Raw genomic sequence first — 16,856 nt, 5'->3', positions numbered from 1 at the left:
GGTTGCAGTTCAAGAGAAGAGCAGTGTTGATCTTCATTTTGCCTGAGAGGCCAGGCCAGGCCCACTCCTCACTATCCTAAATCCCATGCCCTTAGATTCCCCTGCAAATCCATTAAACCCCACCCTTTGGCTCAGTGACACTGAAGGAGGGGCAGGAAGGAGGGGACACACAGAGAAGCAGAAGGGGAATAAAGAGGAGCAGGAGAGGAGGAAGGAACAGAAGGGAAGAAGAAAGGACAGAAGAGGAGGACGGGAGACTGGAGGAGGGAAAGATGGAGGGAAAAGGGACGAGGAGGGAGGGAGAACCGAAAGAAGGAATAGAGGGGGANCAATAGGTGGCTACTGGATGTTCAGTCTCAAAGCAATGCATATGAACCAGAACCAAATGCAGGTAAATCAATCGTAATGGACATTGAATATGAGCAAAGCCTATTATATACAGGGGTAAGAACTACCTAATAAATCCAGTTATTTTGGGCAATCAGTGCATGCTAACTAAATATAACACTGAAAAACTAGTTTGCTGTGCTGCAGACCTGAGAACAGGTTCCACGGGTTATAAGAGAGAATACTGACCTAGTGAGAGTCCTGGCTTCTTCTCCACTCAGCTCCCAGTCCAGCTCCAGAGGAGTGTGCACGCTACTTTAGTAAGGTGACAATTCTTACCCAGGGTGTGGGGACAAAGAGGGAACAGCCCCTCCCATAGACACACATAGAGTCCAAGATTCCAGAGTTTCATGATAGAGCTGAAAGGTGCCAAATCAGCGGGAGGGGCTGACAAGCCACCACCTTTCCCTGAAGATCTGGCTCCATTCATGAAGTTCTTGGTGTCATGCTTATGGGCCTCTAAGTCACCTCTCCTCCATGCTCCTGTGAGTAACCCGAAAGAGACATCTTGGCTAAGAAGGGAAGAAAGGAAGGAGGAAAAACTGCACTAGGAGAAGAAATAATACCACAGAGTCAACCTGGGAACCCTCTGCTATGTAACAATGTGACATTAAACTATTGGGTTTGAGGGATGGCTTGTTAAGGAGCCCTAAATTGCAGAATTAATGCACTGTCTCAAATTCAAGGCTAAGTTGGACACAACAGGTCACACTGCTCCCTGCTTATTTTATCTGATGAAGCATGTTATATTAAAATCCTGCAATAGCATGATATCTATCTTAATCTTTGTCCTGCTTTGATTAAAAAAAAATCAAGAGCCTGTGGGCAGAAAGGAGGGACACAGATCTTTATCTTTATCTGGTGACAAGTCACACTCTGTGCAGTCTGCTCTAGCTCTCAGTGCAGCCTGTGAGTCCCTGCAGTTACTCCTGTGGGAAAGTTGCTTTGTCACCATTAGCAATGCCATTTCCAAGCTAGTGAGAATTACTGATCCTTCCTGCCAAGTTCAGACATGGCTCTTATCCACAACAAGGTCATTCTCGCTGACCTCACTCACACACCCACAAGCTGATTCGTGATGTTAGTTAATCCTTGGTTCATGGGTCTTGGTTATTAATCATTACCTGATGATCTGGCTGGCCTCCGAGATGCCTGTCACATGCCTGAGGCTGTATACCCTACCAGAGAGCAAGGCTGGCCTCTTTTTATCTTGATGTCCACTGCTAATTTCTCTTCAGCTATAGAATTTCATTCTTCAAGGGCCCTTCACTTTGCTAAAAACAGATGACAACCTAGCCATTCCGCATTTCATGGTAGACACATGAGCACCAGCACAGGGCCTCAGCCACAGGGATGAGTTGCGTTTGCACTGCTCATGAAAGAGTCCCTGTCACCNCCTGACAGCCTATGGCAGAGGAGGGAAGGAAACCCGTGGTGAAAGGAGATGTCCCAGGAGAGCAATGCCAAGACCCAGCAGAGACAACTGGGAGATCTACAGTGCACAGCAAGGGCTGAGTCAGGAGTCCTGCTGAGGACTGCCTTTGCCTTAGAGCTGAGTGCATTGTCCCAGCCTGGAAAGGAAGCGCTCAGCTCCCTGTCTGTTCTGTGCCATTTGCCTGTGGTCATGTGGAGGCCCTGTTCTTCAAGCCTGCCTGCACTTTAGCCTTTCTCTGCAGTCCAGGCTCCACACTCAGGTTTCTTCAGCTGGCCCTCCTTCTCTCCATCCTCTTCAGCCTTTTCCTCTCCATCCTCTTCAGCCTTTTCCTCTCCATCCTCTCCATCCTCTGAGCATGCTGCACTGCCTCCACCAGGTCCCTTTCCCGATGGAGTGAAGCCCTGAGCGAAGAATTCTCCAGGGCTTGGTTCCAAGTTCCCATGGCTGGCCAGGTGTGCAGCAGAGAGAGGCCACGATGGACATGTGACTAACTTCCCTTGAGTGTTGGAGATGTGTCCCTGTGTGCAGGTATACAAAGGACAGTTGGATGATTTGTCATGTGCTACTCCACCAGACTAACAAATGTCCAAGTTCTTTGGTGCAACTCCTGAACTTTCATCTGCAATAAAAACTTAATGTGTCCTTCCAATGTGTTCTTTAAAATTACTTGAGCTTCAGAAAAGTTTCACGGGGCTGGGAGTGCAGCTTGGTGGTATAGCCTGCTCTGCCATGCTCCCAGGAGCCTGGGGCAGAGCCCTATCATGGAAAAGCTCGAAGGTTGGAGTCAGTTAATCTAGAAGCATGTGACAGTTTATCTATCTCTGTTTGCCTGTTAATCTATCTCTGTGTACCTGTTAATCTAGAAGTGTGTGACTGTTTTCTAGATGCCACCTCTGTGTTGTACCTTTCTCTATGTCATTCTTTGTCTTCCTTCATGAGTTGGATATGTTGAGGAGTATTAGATATTTGTGTGCAAAATATCACATACTTGATGCTCTTTTCTGCATGTGACTCCCATACACTGTCATGTTTATTACATAGGGTGTGAGTCTCTGTAGACTATAGGGATATCGTCATCTTCTCTCTAGTCTACTTTGGTCTCCTCTTTGCTTTTTATTAGTCAGCACTTCCTGCTCCACTGAACCCAGCCATTTTGCCATGTGTTTTTATCTGTTGGAAATAGTATTCAAAATGAGGAACTGGCCTCTGTGTGTACTTATTGCTTCTGAGGCCTTCATGGTCCTAGTATGTATGTTTAAGTCACCCAGACATACAGTTACATGTGCAATAACCCTATTGTATGTGTTTATCTGTACCATACACACTATTCTATGTACCATGATCCCAGCACGTATGTTTAACCCACTCATACGTACAAGTGTATGAGATACACATGTACTGATACTAAGGAGTGTGTCTAACCCACCTACATCCACAGTTCTATATGCAATGATCCTAGACTGTATGATTAGCCCATATATATATATATATATATATATATATATATATATATATACATAAAATTCTATGTACCAAATATGTATTTAACCCACTTACACATGATCCTAGCATGTGTGCTTTATCATATATACATACAGTTCTATGTGAGGTGATCCTAGCGTGTGTGATTGGCCCACCTATACATGCACATCTACAGGCAATGGTATAGGGTGTACTTAACCCACCATGCTGTGGTGGTTTGAGTGAGAATGGCTCCCATTGGCTCGTATGTTTGAATAAATGGTCCCCAATTTTAGAACTGTCTGGGAAGGATTAGGAGGTGTGGCCTTATTAGAGAAGGTACATCATGGGTGTGTGTTGGAGGGTAGGCTTAGGTTTTAAAAGTCCACACTATTCATAGTTAGCTCTCTACCAGGTGTTTGTTGATCCAGATGCGAGCTCTCCTCTTACTGCTCCAGCACCATGCCTACCAGCGCTAGTGCCTTGTTCGTCACTGTGACTTTCATGAACTTACTGCTTGAACCTGAAAGCCCTCAATGAACTTGTCTTAAGTTGGCTTGGTCAAGATGTCTTATCACAGCAACGGAAGAGTAACTAAGACACACGTGTGCAGTTCTCCCCGCAGCTCTTAATTTATTTGTACCTGAGTGATTTAAAATGATAAGTTCATACCGATGTTAGCTTTTAAATCTAACCTATTTCATCAATTATTAATGCAACCCTATCTCTGATGGGTGACAAACCTAGCTTGATATGTGTAAATGCATGTCTTCACTCCCAATAGGCATAGAAACATGTGATTGTTATTAGTGCTTAGAGTAACAGACTAATGAGGTGTCTGTCAAGTATTGTTGTTGCTTTGTTTATTTTGTTGTAAGCTGTCCATTCTCTGCTTAGAATGCTGCTTCCTGAGGTTTTTGAAGTGGCTTCTAGTCTGCCCTAACTCCTTATGGAGGGTTAAGTATTTGTTTGGGATGCTGTTGGGTGTTAGCTTTGTCTTCCACTTTGGCACCGTTTGCTTTTTATTTACAGATTTTTTTAAAAGATATATTTATTTATTTATTTATATATTTATTTATTATGCATATGGTACACTGTAGCTGTACAGATGGTTGTGAGCCTTCATGTGGTTGTGGGGAACTGAATTTTAAGGACCTCTACTTGCTCAAAGATTTATTTATTATTATACATAAGTACACTGTAGCTGTCTTCAGATGGGTCAGATCTCATTACAGGTGGTCGTGAGCCACCATGTGGTTGCTGAGATTTTAACTCAGGACCTTTGGAAGAACAGTCAGTGCTCTTACCTGCTGAGCCATCTTGCCAGCCCATGTTTGCTTTTTATTAATCACCATTTCCTGTAACACAATATTTTACCAAGGTCCAATCAGCTAGGGTCACACAGAGTTGTGTCTTTAGAGAACCCTGTGTCCCGCTTTTCACCACAGTGGTGTTTCCAGCCATTTGGTTTGGCCTGCCCTATTCTTTATGGCATGCAATGCCATTGATTTCTGGCCTTTTCCCCTTTCTGAATTTACCTGTGTGCTTCCTCATGACCTCCTATTCTCTCACAAGGACAGCATGCTTTTGCGCTTCAGGAACTTTGCACCAAGGTCACAGAATTTTCACCCCTAAGTTCATAAAGAACTTCATTTGGCTTTGCTTTGTTTTGATAGTTGCAAACTCTTTGATTGTTTGGATGCACATATTGGACACCCCCACCCCTGAATTTTGGAGTTGGGTGTGTATGTGTGTATCTTTGAGGTCAAGGAGTTAGTGAGGGTGAGGAGGTAGATCTTCGCGTTCAAGGCCAGCCTGGTCTACAGAGGGAATACCAGGACAGCCAGGGTTACACAGAGAAACTCTGTCTCGAAAAAAACTCACCTATAGTGCAGCACACCAACTCCCTCAGACCACAAGAGCTGGTGATTTCAGCAACTTAGCAGGTTCTGAGACACATCAGACTTTTGTTCTGGATACTTGGACCCTGTCCATCTGCTTTTTGGGTGTGCTACCTGACACCTCCTCAGTGACCCACATCTTAAGCCAAGATCAAGTTTTCAGTCTCAGAGACACACGATCAATGGTTTTGGTGCCTGCTGATGTCCAGGCTGGAAACTTGCCTTGGTCCAAGTACCCCAGTCTCCTTACAGACCTCCCTGCTTTGTCCTCAGGCTCTCTGGCCAGTTGCTTTACTCACAGCCTGCCCTCTTGTACTACTGATTTTGCCGGCATCCTGCATCCAGAACCCTACCTTAGAGGCTCTGTAACTCTGTGCCATTAAACCTTCTAGGGAACCGTTATTGCCTTCAGGGTGAATCCCAGCGGTTTGTGAAGCCTGCGTGGGCCAGCGGTCATTCGAAGCCTTCCTCATCTCAGCCACTCTTCCTTCTAGACAGATCACCATCAGAGCGTCTGCCCACCCGCACTCCTCTGAGAGGCATGAAAACCCTGTAGTGTTGGCTCTCTCTTGCAACACTTCCGGCTTCTGGTTAACTCATGCTCAGGGAACTTGTCACTGCCCGCTGGAAGTTTCTCCTGACATACACAGACCTGGGACAGGCAACAGCTCCTTCTGGGTGTACTATTTATAAGCTGTGCTTTTTGCATTTAGACTGCTTGAACTAAGATCATGGCACTGGCGTTTGGCTCTGCGCTGTCTTGCTGGTATGGATTTCCTATCCGTGGAGAGGGAAGATGTTAACATGCGCTTTATAAGCTTATGGTGGGAACTAAAGTGGTCAGGGACTGAGTGTTAATCATGGCACCCCTATTTGCAGCCGTGTTTCCTGCACAGCAACCTTTAATCTGATAAGACTGTAGACACTGGGGAAAAATTATACTAATATACATTTTCTTGAGTGACAATGAACTGTTTTTCTTAGAGTGGTTTAGTTAGATGTTACGTGCAAGTGTGTGTGTGCTTATGAATGTCTCTGTGTATTTTGTCTTTTTTGTCAGTTCTGTGCATTAATTTTATGCTGTCATGGAAATTCAGGGAATAGGGTAATGTAATATTTTAATGAGCTTTTAGTGAAAAGAACCAGTATGTGCAACTGCTCTGTCCAATTATATGAATATAAGAACATATGCACACAAATATTGTAAGGAACATAAAATAATATGCATTAGATTTGAGAAAGTGTTGAAAATTAATAGTCTTTTAAAATATACTAGAATTTTAATATAATATCATCATTTTGCCCATAATAAATTAATATTAGGAAAAAAGTCATGAAGCAAATGGACCTTCAAAGTCAGGGAGCCGAGTAGCGAGGAGGAAGCTGGAAGCAGAAAAATCCCTTTATTATTATTATTATTATTATTATTATTATTATTATTATTATTATATAACCCTGTTCAGCGGGCCATGGTCCAGCATCTGCAGCTTAGTGTAGCTCTGTGTGATGCTCTGTCCCACAGTGTAGGTAGCCTTTCATAACATAGGAAGCAGAAGGGTCAGACTGAGCCATTCTAGTGGCACAAGCTGTAATCCAAGCTACCTGGGGTACTGAAATGGATGCCAAGCTAAGTGTAGTCTAGCCTGGGCACATCAGCAAGACCCCCATTTCACAATAAAATGAAAAATGGTGCCCCATGCCTATAATCCTAGTACTTGTCAGGTGGAGCAGGAAAGGTAATGCCATGGCTAACCTGAGCTACACACGGAGTTTCCAGCTGGCCAAGGTCACATGGTAAAGCCTTGTCTTTTCAAGATACTTAAGATGGAGGCTGAAGAAACAGTCCAGAGGTTAAGTGCTCTTTTAGAGGTCTGGGGTTTGTTTTCCAGTATCCATATAAGGTAGTAACTACTGCCTGTATTTCTAGCTCCAGAGGTTCCAATGCTAATGCAGAAAGGCACCTGCACACACACACACACACACACACACAAATAATAAGCTAAGGTTGAAATAGAGGGCTGGGGACACAGCCTAGTGATAGAGCTGTATGAGGCTATAAGTTCATCTTCCTGTATCACAAAATCAAATGAAAAGAACAGCCAGTGTGGCTCAGGATTAGCTTTGCCGTGCATGCATCAATTCAACCGGCTCGGTATCTCCTGCTGCTAGAGTTCCTAACTGTACAGGAAAAACCTGGAACTCTGAGCTCGCTGTCTCAAGTGCTCACCAACTCTTGCTCACTCCCTTATCTCTGAGCCCAGAGCTTCAGGGGGTAAAGCAAAGCTCAGAACGATGCCAGTGAGAGATGTGAGTGTGTGCGACAGGACACACAAGTCCCCAGGCAGGATACTTCGTGTGTATGACAGGCACGAGCAGAGAGGAGTTGGGTGTATCCACAGACTGCAGGAATCTCAGCCTCTGGGCCCCTAGAGTGGGAGTCACCAGGTCATGGGGCCAAGGGAGTGCTTAGAGTTCTGGAAGAGTCTCTCTTCCAGAGAGAGGCAGAACTTCACCAAAAAGAAATAGTTGCGTCTAGATAAATATTTATTAGTCAGAAATGAAATGCAATCAAAAGCAAACGCTGGGTTCAGGAACAAAGGACTCGAAGTCAAAATCTCATGTCGTTTGCACTTGAGGTCATCTGAGTTTAGTAAGACCAGGTGGAGAGGGTCAGTGCCAGGAAGCAAGAGGTCAAAGTTAATGTGGGGGGCCTCAAAGGAACAGGCTGAAGCCAGGCTTGGAAAACACCAGATGTTCGCTGGAATGTGGTCATAGAAACTTGGCTGTTGTATAGCACATCTAACAGATTAGAGAATCTTTGCACGTTTGTGACTTTCATTTTTGAGGTAGGCTCTTACTGTGTAGCCCTGACTATGTAACTACCATTCTTTATCAAAGTCACCAAAAGACAGGTGCAGTGGTCATGACTGTGCCAAGCGGTCTGTGGAACTTTCAACACTCTAAAGTGCGAACAAGGATGTTTCTCTGGAAGGTCTTGGAGTTGCTGGCTGAGTAGAAGCTGGAGTCTTCCTCGAAGTTCTTATCCCATGGCGGTGTTTTGTACCTCATTTCCTCTTCCCTGTCCTTCTCTGTTTCCCTCAGAGTCCCCCTCGGTTCCGTGATCCTGGCAGAAGCCGCTGAACAGCATTGACTGACTGTATACGCCTCTCTACGACGTTTAAGATGCTTTTAAAACTCAGACTGTCTTAGAAAGAAAGGTCACATCTCAGGAAGTCACATGACAGTATCTCCAGAGATGACTGGCTTGTGCAAACAGCGATGCTTGTATAAGGACCCCGTGAGTTCCACTGCTGTCTCCATCAGGGATGTGCCCTTTACCACACTGTGAATTTTCAGCCCTTACAAATCACATCCAATAACAGAAGGGAAGATTCTCCCGAGTATTTCCCTCTTCTGGAAGCTCCTTAGCTGAAGTCACTGTATGGTATTTAGGCTACATTGAAGACCAGCAAATAAAGAAACAAAGGATGCCCCCCCCCCTCTCATTTGTTTGTTTGTTTTTGAGACAGGATCTCACTATGTAGCTCTGGCTGTCCTGGAACTCACTATGTAAACTAGCCTTGAACTCATAGAGTTCTTCCTCCCTCTGGCTCCCAAATGTTAGAATTAAAAGAGTGTACCACTGTGCAAGGTGTATCATGACTCTCTTGAAACAACCACATTTCACAGTGGAACTTGGAAGGGACCAGTTTTGCTTATACCATGAAGAGTTCTGTTAGATGACTTCCCTCTACCAGGATCCCATCTCTCAGTCATCTGGCCAAACTCACTTAGGGTCAAGTGCTACCTAAAAGAGGTTAAGAGATCTCTTTATTTAATTTATTTTATGTACATTGGCGTTCTGCTTCCATGCCTGAGGACGTCAGATCCCCTGGAACTGGAATTATAGACAGTTGTGAACTGTCGTGTGGGTGCTGAGGATTGAACCTGGGTCCTTGGGAAGAGCAGCCAGTGCTCCTAAGCACTGAGCCATCTCTCCAGCCCTGTTATCTTCATTTTGCAGAGAAAGTGCCAGAACTTCAGACGATAAAGACTCACTTAGTAATCCGCTGGTCAGCAAAAGCTGGATGTCCAGGCTTCTGAGGCCAAAGTCTAGGGCTGCCTCATCTTGCCACTGTCTCTCACCCACAGTGGGAGGAAGAGGCAAAGCATGCTCAAGGGATTAAGGACATGACAAACACTATCGCCTTCAACAGCAAATGAGGGTGTCAAACCAAAACAAGCAGATGTGAGAGGGCTCCTGTGGTAACCACTGCAGTGATAGAAAGTTACAATCTTCGCAGCTGGAGAACTTACCATTCTATTTGGAAGGCCAAAATCATTCTGTATGTGGGAGAACAACTAATATGAAAGCAGCTGTAAATGCTAAGGGAGAAAGGAGTCACTCTGTGTGTGTCTGTCTGTTTGAGTGCCGTGTGTCTGTGTGCATGAACATGGGTGATTGTGTGCGTGTACGCATGCATGCGCATGAGTGTGCGTGCTTGTGTGCTATACAAACCACATCTGCAGTTGAGATCTGAGTGCCCTTTGCAGATGATCCCTCCACCCTGTGCATAGGTGGTTCTATATGTAGACTGCCGCAGAGCCATGCCAACTTGTGCATCTGCAGAAGCTGGCTAGACATGAGGTGTGACCAGAGCCACAGGTTGGCGTCTGTGGGTAGAGGAAGTGAGTGGTGGGTGGAGACACTCCTCTCGAATCAGTTTTCTTACTTTTAGACTCTAATTCTTTCGAAAACTACAAAGACTGGCCTTTAAAACTGCTGGGAGATGGGTTAGAGGTGGAGACACAGCATCTGAAGGACAAAGATGGGAGGCGGCAGTGAAAGAATTACAAGCCCCGCTGGTCGCTCTAGGATCGCAAACGCCTTGTGAGGCGCATGCTCACCAGGCAGAGGCAATCCTGTGCCATTTTCACATAGCGCCCGTGGTCCGTGAACTATTTCAGGTTTGAAATCATTGACCTGTAGCTTCAGGAGTGGTTCCTTGACTTGTTTTTCCTACATGCAGGGACCTGTGACAATCCTTTGGGAGGAGGACAGACATAGCTGTGATCACAGGAGGCAACTGCAGAGGCTGTCGTGAGAGTAACCCGAACTTCCACTGGCCTTTCCCTCTGCCACTCCTACAACACGCCCAGAATTTACTCTTTTAACTCTGAGATCTGTGTGTCCTGTTATTCTTTTACAAATACACTGTCCCTTGTCTTAAATTTATGAATCATCATGCTTTGGATTGCATCTCTTATGCAGAACCCCATGTACGTGGAATTTAACAAAAGGTTTGTGCTTTTCTAGTGTCAGTATAAGCACCAAGAGCTGATAGAGGCCATTCCTTCTCAAGGTCCGATGGTGAAGTGGGCTCCTGGGCAACGCCACTCATTTTCACAGTCCTTGTGAATGACAGGGAGTGCAGAAGACTGTCCCTGCACAACTTGCTTTCTGTCAAAATTACTTTTCTTCCCAGCACCTTCTTTGCAAACTTGTATGCAACTGGGTCAAGAGTCACAGAGCAGTCAGTGACTGAAAGGTCATTTTTGTGATCACTTGTAGAAGGTGTAGAGGAATATACAGGTCAGAAATGTAATGCAGGTGATCTAAATGAGTCCTTAGAAGATAGCACCATCACATAATTACTTTGTTACATTTATTTCTTTACTTATTCCTAGCTTGGATTGGCTTTGTAGTGCTCGCCACCTTCCTACTCCCATTCCTTAACTACTCTTCAGCATGATTTATTATTTCCGGTAGCTTCATGGATGACTTTATCTTTGTCTTTAGTGAAAAGATTCATTCGAACAGAATGTAGTGCTGTTTCAGTGGCCATGACTCCTTCTGTTTATGTCTATCATGGTGAGTTTGTCCTTCAATAATAACAGATAGTTTTGCTGGGTATAGTAATGCGAGTTTGAAATTATTGTCTTTCAATACTTGGAATACATTATTCTGTGAGTTCCTTGCTTGAAAGGTTTCTATTTTAAAAAAATCTGTTGTTTTGCTCATGCATTTGCCATTGCATGTGACTTAAATACTTTATTCATGCAACTTTGAATATCTTTCTTTGTTCTGGATGTTTGGTGTTTTTAACTATAATGCAACATGGAGGTTCTTTCCTTTGTTTGCCCATCTGGTGTTCTATATGTCTCTTGAGTCTGGATTAACAGTTATTTCTCTAGAGAAGTTTTCTCCTAGATGATTCTACTGAATATATTGTTTATGCCTTTAGACTATTCTTCTTTTTCCAGACCCACAATTTGTAAATCTGGCCTTTACCTACTGAGCCATCTCCCCGATCCAAATTTTGTCTTCTAATGGTTTATACTACAGAGCCCAAATGTTCACATTTTCTCTTTTGTTTGCACTCTATTTTATCTATGTTGTCTTTTGTTCCTGATAATCCATTCTATAGAATATAGTCTATTGATGAAGTTTTAATGAGTATTTTTTAAAACTTACTAAACTTTACATATATGAATTTTCAACAATTTGATTATCTTTACTATTCCAATCTCTTTTTTTTTAATGGGTTTTCCTCTCGGTTCCACTTTCTTTCTTTCTTTTTTTCTTTAATATTTTTATTAGGTATTTTCCTTATTTACATTTCCAATGCTATCCCAAAAGTCCCCCATACCCTCCCCCCACTCCCCTACCCACCCACTCCCACTTTTTGGCCCTGGCATTCCCCTGTACTGGGGCATATAAAGTTTGCATGTCCAATGGGCCTCTCTTTCCAGTGATGGCCGACTAGGCCATCTTCTGATACATCTGCAGCTAGAGTCAAGAGCTCTGGGGTACTGGTTAGTTCATACTGTTGTTCCACTATAGGGTTGCAGATCCCTTTAGCTCGTTGGGTACTTTCTCTAGCTCCTCCATTGGGGGTTCTATTTCAATCTCTCTATTGAAGTCTTGTTTCATTTCCTGTGGTGACTTCATTATTTTATTCAGTTATTTATTTGCATTATCTTTAACTTCACTTAGGATTTTATCACATACTCTCTGGTTTCAGTAAACATTCTTATAATTACATTTTTATCATATCTCTTAATGAATTTATTGGTTTATTATTTGTGCGCACAAATGCCATGGCATGGATGTTGAGATCAAGGTACAACTCATAGGAGTTTGCTCTCTCCTTGCCATGTGGGTTGCAGGGGTTGAACTCAGGTCATCTGGCTTTGTGGCAATGGCCTTTCCCTGCATGTAGAAACATCGTAGGCAGCCAACAAAAGCATGAAGCAGGGAAAGAGTTCTTTACTCCCACTATAAGCACAAAAGCAAGCAAGCAAACAAGCAAACAAACAAACAAAACTTAGAATGCTCTGAGCATGGCAGCTTATAATCATTCTTTAAATCCTTTGTCCTGGATTTTGGCTAATTTGCTCTTTGGAGGAACTAATGTGGAATCATTATTTTGGGGGGTGTTGTGCTTCTCTGGTTGTTCCTGTTTCTTACGATATTGGGATTTACTCATCTAGGGTTATGTTGTTGCTTAAATTTCTCATGGTTTTATCTTTTAAAAATCATATACATTCTTTTTATCTATTTATCATATGAATTGATGCTTTACAAATGTCTAAGTAGGGCTAATTGTGGCAGACATGAGGTGCAGAGTTCGGAATTTAGATCTTCAGTCTCTGTGTCCCCGGCAGCTGGTATCATCCCTGTATTACTCCCAGGGTAGAGCAGCGACAGTTCAGGTAACTGCCACTGCTGTGTACACCAGGCCAATGTTGTTTTACCCACTGAGAAGCGACGTGTCTTTAACTTCAATAGCTGTTGGATTATAAACACCAGGGTAGTGTGGTGCATAGGAAGTTAGTTACTAAGATTAGGGGTGGAGGGAAAGCAGTTTGTGTAAAGCCATGGATCAGTGTTAGATCAACTGAGAAAAAAGTGTGCGAAGTGACTGGGGAGGGAACGTTGTGAGAGTGTTGGGGTCCAGACACTTTAGCGATTATTATACTATAGAATGTTGTAGTTAGGAAATGAATAATAGGAAGGATTGGAGATGAGAAAGAAAGGAAAAGAGGTTTCGAACAAGAAAGAACTGTGGGTTGTGGATGGGGAGGAAAGGGGAACGTACCGTTTACTGAAGTGTTGCTGTGGCAATCGTGAACCACCTTCGTTTGTTCTCTTCTGAAAATGTCAGTTTTTCCTCTGTCAAACTTAAAGGATGTCTTTTCTGTATATAAATATTTGTGATAGACAGGTATATACTTTCCAGGGCTTGAAATGTACCAGTTGCTTTCCTGAATGTTAGTGCTTCTTTTGAGAGCTCTGATATACTTGCTTTTGTAAATAAGTTTATGGTTTTCTTTTATGTAGCCCTTGTGTGTGTGTGAGTGTGTGTGTGTGTGTGTGCGTGCATGCATGCATGTGCACATATGTGTTTATATGTGTGTTAGGACATGTAAATGTGTGGGTGCACATACCTATGTGTATTCCTGCAGAGGCCATAGGTGGATGTTAGGTGTCCTGCTCTATCACTTTGAAAATATTTTAAATATCCACATTTTAAATTATTTACCGGGCTGGTGAGATGGCTCATCAGGTAAGAGCACCCGACTGCTCTTCCAAAGGTCTGGAGTTCAAATCCCAGCAACCACATGGTGGCTCACAACCATCGATAATGAGATCTGACTCCCTCTTCTGGCGTGTCTGAAGACAGCTACAGTGTACTTACATATAATAAATAAATCTAAAAAAAGATTTTAAAAAATTATTTACCTTATGTATTGGTGTGAGTGTGCACACATGCATGTGCTGTGGTGTTCATGTAGTGGTCAGAAGACAATTTTATGGCCTTTTTCTCTCCATCTTTACCTGGGCTCTGGGGCTCAAACCCAGGTCATTGGACTTGCATGGCAAGAACTTTCCCTTCTGATCTTAAATATGCATATGCTTCCCTACTGACCCTAAATATATACAACAAAACATTTAATTTGGCATTTTCAAAGTGAGATGGTAAAAAGTCTTTTAGAAGAATACTCTAGCCATCTTCAGAGTCTGTGTACATTACCAGGGAATTAATTTCATTATAATTCAGTAGACGGAAAGGGAGAGTAAAGTTAACACTAATGGATGATCTATGAGTAATTAGGAACACAGAGCCCAGAGATTACACAACTCTGAAATTCCTTAGTCATTGACTGAAGGTCATGCTACAGTAGGATCTGAACTTTGTACACACACGTTATCAAAATTGTCTTTCTATTAAGTAACTTTTCCCAGTTGCAAATATGGGGCTTCCAGAGGCCCGGCCAAGACAGGGACAGAGGTGGACATAAGTTTTGCTGGGACAACACAAATGAGGCCAAGAGATTAGATTATTTGCTGTGGCCCACACCTATTTTCATCATTCCCTGTGATATCTAACAGTGACTCTCCCTTCTACAAACAACCTAGCATAGCTAATAGAATCGCATTAGCAGAGAAGGGCATTGGAGTTCAGAGCAAAACGGAAACTTGACCATGTTCAACCTCTTGAGTATTGGATTCCTCCTCCAGGCTTAAAGTCAGGGCTCCTCTACCCTACTCTGGAGCCCTACTTACTCTGTGCACTGTTCTTAAAATACCTGTTCCATAGTTACCCAGCTAAACTAATTGACTAGCACAATTCCACATCGGCATGGACAGAAGCAGGCCCTGTCAAGTTGACAATATGAACCCCCACACAAAAGAATGTGCTTATAATTTAGCCTAGTATTGCAAGTAACATTTTCATCTAGGAAAATGTACAATTAATAATAATTTTTCTGTTATTTTTATTAGCTATTTGCCTGAAACTCTTTTTTAACAGACTGTTCTCAAATGTATTTGGCAATCAGATATGAAACCATTTTTAGAAGACCATAAGCTTCCTGTATAGCACCACACTCTTTTTGTTGGATTTACAGTAAAGGTGGTCCATATGTTCTTTAATCCTCAGCCAGTCTCCAAACCTCAACAATGGCTTGGCAAGACAGGCTCACTCACACCATAGTGGCAAGAACAACATGAGAATGATCAACCACTTTCTTGGCTTTAATTCCCATTCCACAACGTGAAGCCCATCCCTGGTACCATTACTGTGTCAAGAACTGGTGGGTAGACAGGTCACAGGCCCTAACGAGGAAACCTATGACTCTGCTGCTGCTAAATGGACATAGTATTAAACTGATTCCTGGTACTTACACCATAAGTATGGGTATGACTCTCAATTCTCATCAGAGGAGATTCTATTTGCTGTAGATGGTAAATAACACAGGGGCTTCCAACTAGTCAAGATGCAAAGAACAAGAGACCACAGAACGCTCAGCCCCAAATGGAAGGTCTCCCCAAAGTTCAGGGATCATTGCAGAAGTGGGGCAGAAAGACTGTAATAGCCAGAGGCAGTGGACAATCATAAGGAAATAGTGTTTCCTGAGCACAGCAGGGAAGCTGTATATATGAACTCACAATGGTTCTGGCAACATACACAAAACTGGTGCAAACTCAAGGCAGACAAAATCCCAGCAGAGAGAGGGAAAGTAGACACAAAGTCACATACCCAGCTGAGTGACTATTGGCTATGGATGGCTACTGAGAGAGAATCAATTGTCTCCAAGAGTGTAACCTCTGGATAAGTTGACCACTGTGGAGATTTGAATAAGAATAGTCCTCATAGGCTTATATGTTTGACTGCATGGTTTCTAGTTAGTGGAACTATTTGGGAAGGATCAAGAAATGTGGCCTTGTTGCAGGTGGTGTGTCATTGGGGGGGGGGGGATTTGAAGTTTCTAAAGACTTGTGCCATTCCTAGTATCACTTTCTCTGCCTTGTGGTTGTGTCTCAAGATGTGAGCTCTCAGCGACTGCTCTAGTACCATGCCTACCTGCCTGCCTAGTGCTATACTCCCCACCAGGATGGTCATGGACACTAACCTTTTGAAACTGGAAGTCCCAAATTAAACACCTTCTTTGATAAGTTGCCTTGGTCATGGTGTTTTACCACAGCAATAGACGATTAACTAAGATAGCCACTATCCAGTACATACATCCAACAATACAAGGGCCTGGAGAGATGGCAGAAGTTAAGAGCAGCCTTGTCCCAGCCTGCTAATGGCCATGGTCCCCTGCCATGGTCCTTACTGTGTATGACTCTCCTTCATATTGTTCCCATGGAGTTTTTACCATGTGTGAATGTCGTCAAGAAGAACTCTAATGTGTGCCAACCTCATGCTACCAGCCTCTGCTTTGGACTCTTACTAAAACAAAGATGTCCCATCTTTTGGGGATGAGGAGAATAAATGAAATGTCTCTGGGTTCCAGTCCTTCAAAATACTTGTTGAAATGACTAGAGTGGTTTTGGGTTGTTTGTTTGTTTTTGGATTTTTGTTTTTGGTTTTTTTTGTTTTTTGTTTTTTTGTTTTTCGAGATAGGGTTTCTCTGTGTAGCCCTGGCTGTCCTGGAACTCACTCTGTAGACCAGGCTGGCCTTGAACTCAGAAATCTGCCTGCCTTTGCCTCCCAAGTGCTGGGATTAAAGGCGTGGGCCACCACACCCGGCGACTAGAGTAGTTTTGGAACCTAGAGCCACTTGGAGTCACTGCTTACCCCTGCTGGGATCTAGAGATTTTTAATGTGTTCAGATCAGGATCATTTTCCCTGAAAACCAGTCACAATGCGAGTTGACCC

The 16,856-nt window shown here is 43.4% G+C and overlaps 1 protein-coding gene across 1 annotated transcript in view; it reads right to left on the bottom strand.

The window, feature by feature from the left end:
• The window catches only part of LOC110302372 (glutathione S-transferase A2-like), a 73,446-nt gene extending 72,751 nt beyond the window's left edge, over positions 1-695 (bottom strand). The window contains exon 1 of the mRNA XM_029481348.1: positions 577-695. The gene's annotated coding sequence lies outside the window, so the exon portion shown is untranslated. The remainder of the gene's footprint in view (positions 1-576) is intronic.
• Positions 696-16,856: the final 16,161 nt, after the last annotated feature.

The sequence above is a fragment of the Mus caroli genome, chromosome 9, assembly GCF_900094665.2.
Source record: "Mus caroli chromosome 9, CAROLI_EIJ_v1.1, whole genome shotgun sequence".
Classification (NCBI taxonomy): Eukaryota; Metazoa; Chordata; class Mammalia; order Rodentia; family Muridae; genus Mus; species Mus caroli.
This window is presented reverse-complemented; position numbering and strand designations above follow the sequence as displayed.